The following is a 4,568-nucleotide window of genomic DNA, read 5'->3' as shown; positions in this document are numbered from 1 at the left end:
CTTTGAATTCTTCATACAAAACTGTGTCTGGATTCAAACAATCCAACTGTAATTGTCTTTGATACTTAGGATAAAGTCCATCCCATGCTCTCCTGGTCAAATCTCTATCAGAAATATTGCCTAGATTGATTGCTTTCATTTCTAGATTGTACAAATATTCCTGTATGACTCTGTGTCCTTGTTTCATTGTATTAAACTCTTTCCTAAGCATTTCTACAAAGTTAGATAGGAAACAAAAGTCTATTAGACCTTTAAAGAATTGTGATAAGGTCCATTAAGATTCGTTCATACCTATTTTCTGTAGATAGAAGTCCATAGCTTGTCCTTTAATGAAATTAGGTAGTACTCCTACTTGTTCTTTAGGGAAATAATGTAAACCTGATTGCTTCATGTACTGATTGACTTCCATGACAAACTTGGTGTATCTTTGAAGGTTAGGTTCACCTGAATAAACTGTAGGAACGATAGGTTTTGTACTCTACATCTGTATCTTCAATTTCAGAAGTTCCTTGTTCCATTTCCTCTTAGCAAGCTTTTTACACTTCTTAGTACCTTCAGAGTTACTTGAATCAATGTCTGTAGGTTCAAATAATGTGTCACTATCATTGTTATTGTCAGAACTTGAGTATCTGCTTGAATCCAAAGAATCCAAAGAGCTATTGTCTGGATCCAGGTCAGGATCCTGCCTTTTTACAATTTCTGCTCTCTGTATTGTACAATTCACATAACTCTTTCTTGCAAGGTTGTCTAAGGGTCTCACTAATGTGAATCTATTTGTCTGTAGTGTATTCGAGCTTTGTGGCTCAGCAGTATCTTGTGTGGTTCTTTTTCTGTGGCCTTTACTATTCCTATCTACACTGTGCTTGATAAGGGGTACAGAACTGTGGTGGAAATTCTTTTCCTTACTCTCTTTACCTTTCTCAGTTTCTGATTCATCTTCACTGTCATTAGAGGCATCTGGAACTGTAAGTTTCACATCTGGGTTTGGTCTGTTCATTTTAATATTGTGTTTCACACTGGGTGTATGTATCAATCCTTGAACATTAGTATGATGGTGTATATATGTAGGTATTTTATTCTGCAATGCATCTCCTTGCCCTGCTAGGGTGTTGTATCCATAGTATGTGTCCTTGCCTTGATTTTCTATCTTGGGGCAATATGTTTCTTGTTTGAAACGAACCAGTAATTCCTGAGGAGTTCTGGGAGCCTTACTGTAGCCTTCATTTCTGAAATTCTATTGTCCTGATTCTGCATTTCGTCTGTGCTCTATCTCCTGAAAATACATTCTTTGTACATCAGAATCTGCTTTGCTGGAACTGTCTAGTTCTACCTGACTGTAATTACAAATATCTGGAGCTTTTCCTTTATTTACTCTTACACTTTTCTTATTGCTAGGTACAGGTTTACCTGGATCTTTCTTCCAAGGACATGTGCTTTCAAACAGTGGAGCATCTTCCAATCGTTTGGACATTCCTTTAGTAGCTTCTGGGTGTCAACAATGTACTTTCTGATACATCCATTTAGCTAACTTGTCTCCAGTTAGTTTGGATGGATTGATTGTGTCCAAATCAATGTTTCCTTCATGTTCCTGATACATACTATTGTACTTATGAGTTCTCTTGTTCAATTCCTCAATATCAATTCCTTGATTGAATGGACTGGCTAGCCTACTCATGGCTTTCAGTGTCTCTAGCCTAGGGACGTTTCTGAATGTCTTTCTGGCCTTCTGGAACGTTTCCTGCTGTAAGGAAAGTGTTGTTCCTTTACTGATACCCTTGTTCTTACTGACAGAATCCTCAATACTAGTTTCCTGAGCATTTACACTCTCTGTACCACTATTATCTACTTCTGTAAGCCTAGTAAGGTAAGCACTTGCTAGTGTCTGCTCTACAGTGCACATCAGTCTAACAATATGTGCTAGTACAGGTACATGCCTTTGTTCTACATTACTTGTATGTAATAGTTCATCAGGGTGCCTCCAGCCTAGTGTAGATGAGGACTTATCACCTGGCAAAGGGTCATCAGATTGCCTCCAGCCTGCAACAGACAAGGACTTATTCTCTAGCATGTTAATAGCAACTTCTGGACTTGGGGGCCCTTCTGGGATTGTCTGCTGAGGCTCAGTGGCCACATTGTGTTCAGTACTCAACAGATAATCTTGTTGTCCATTGTCTGCATGCTCTGTTAATTCGAAATCTGTAGTGCACACTGTTTCGAATCTCTCCACATTTGGGGAAAGCTACTCTTCAGTACTTCTGAATGATGCTTGCCTCTTGTAATATCAACAAGAAGGTCTCTCTGCATTGAGGGGAACAATCTGTTCACATCCCTCAAGCATTCTGAGTATCTTAGTAGCTATAGTGAGAGTATATGTGTCTCTAATTTAGGTTTGCAAACTACTCACTGATTTCTTTGAATTTGAAGGAGTACTAGGCAATGTGAGGAATGTATTAGGGTGATCAAGCCCTCAGTTCCAGTCGTCAAAGCCCAGCAGGTTTATGGAAAGGTGGGTTCAGTCAAAAATGTGTAAGGATAGGTATACTAGCCTTACACGAAGATTCTCTCTTTACCAGCACACTCAACTACTGACTAGGATAACCTAGTAATTGAGCACTGAGAAGGAGAAAGAATCCCCTAACCCTTAGCTCGAAAACCCTTTATATATGTGTATACATGTGTAGTAGGATACAGGGTAGTCTAGTGAACAAAAAGGAAAACACTCACAAGCACCTACAACACATGTCACACAAATGTGTAGGTAGCACAATTGTTACACATTTCTAATGTCTTACTGTGTGTATCCATTTCCTAATCTTGCTCTACATTCTTTAGTATTGTAGACTAGCTTCTAGTCCTTGTAGCAGGCCTACCCTCTGTTTGAAGGTCTGTCTGTGAGTTTCTAGCATGTCTAGTAATTAATCTAGCCTTTCTACTACACAGTCAACTTGTAATCAATTCTTAAAGTAAAGTTTTCCTTACTACTACTAGTCTAGTCTTAATATATACAGTATCCTGTATTTCTAACAGTTGTAAAATGTTATTCCTGACTTGATTAATCCTTGATAGATTATTGTTGTCAAGTTATAATGTATATTCTTACTAAGATTAAGTTGTTCCTAGTAAATCTCCTGAGTATATGTGTGATAACACATTTGTAAGAATGTTTGTAGTGTCTAGAATGTATTTTACAGTAAAATCAAAGTCTGATATCTTTTCTAGCTATCTGGCTTGTCTTCTACTTAATACAGATTGCTTTAGAATGTGTTCTAACACTCTATAATTAGTATACTAAAAGAAATGTGTTCCTTGTAGTAGATTCTTGTGTTTTAGCATAGTTTCTACTCCTGCTAGTAATTCTACATTGTGTACTAGGTAATTCTGTTGTGTAGGGTTTAATTTCACTAAGAAAAACACTACTATCTTGGAATCTTTCTAATCATAACCTTGGCTGACTATTCCTCCAATTCCTAAAGCTAAAGTGTTTGTAACAATGTTAATAGGTAGTATGTTCTTACTATAGTCCAATACTATCCTGTGATTATGTCTGAAATCTAATACTAGCTTTACTATTTGATCAAACACTTACTGTTTAGTAAATGTCTATCTGAAAAATGTGTTTTCTCCTGTAATCTTTGATAAAATACTTGTAGAAATGTGTAACTAAAGTATATTAAATACTAAATACTCTACTGATCCTAAGAAACCTTGTAACAAATCTTTATTAGTAGGTACTTTCCATTGTTGAATAGAATCAACCTTATGAGAGTGGCCTAGTATCTTTAGTTCTTTCTAGAACAATTGTATCTTATGTTTACTAAGGTAGAATTTCTCCTTGCACAATATATCAATGACAGTTCTAAGATGTTGCATATGATCCTCAATTGTGTCTGAATAAATCACTAAGTCATCTAGGTAGATATTCATCCAGTCACCCAAGTAAGGCTGGAAAATGTAGTTTATTAATACTTGATAAGTGGCTCTACTATTATAATCACCTAATTACATTACTTTACTAACTATTGTTCTATCTAGAGTGTTGAATATTAATCTGTTTACATGCTCAGGGATTATTCTAATCTATTCATATGTGTCTTTACTATTGATGAGTGATTTATACTTCTTAGAAGTAACTCTCCTTAAGACTGATTTAATATCTAGTAAAGGAGATAATAGTTTCTTAGTATTCTTATTATACTCTCTAAGATCAATAACTGTTCTCAGTTGTATAGGGTCTTCCTTGGTCTTTCTAGGCTTTTGAAGTAGTAGTATAAGTATTGTGTTTGATCCTGTAACTACTTTCCATCTTCCTAATTGAATATAGTCCTTTCTCTTGTTTTGCCATTGTTCTCTCAAGGGATCTGAACAAGTTGCTCTACAGAACTTGTATTTCTTATCCTTATTTATGAGTGGTATACTATGATTAATGGCTCTGAGAGGTGGTAGAAGTGTTTCTAAAGTGTCTTTAAACAAATCCACAGTATATTGCTTGATTTCTTGTCTGCATTTGTTAATTTCTCAATCATAAGTATCAATAACCTTTGATAAAATGACTGTGACTTGTTCTCCTG

Source organism: Fomitiporia mediterranea, assembly GCF_000271605.1.
Source record: "Fomitiporia mediterranea MF3/22 unplaced genomic scaffold FOMMEscaffold_6, whole genome shotgun sequence".
In the NCBI taxonomy this organism is placed as follows: Eukaryota; Fungi; Basidiomycota; class Agaricomycetes; order Hymenochaetales; family Hymenochaetaceae; genus Fomitiporia; species Fomitiporia mediterranea.
Note: the sequence above shows the minus strand (reverse complement) of the source record.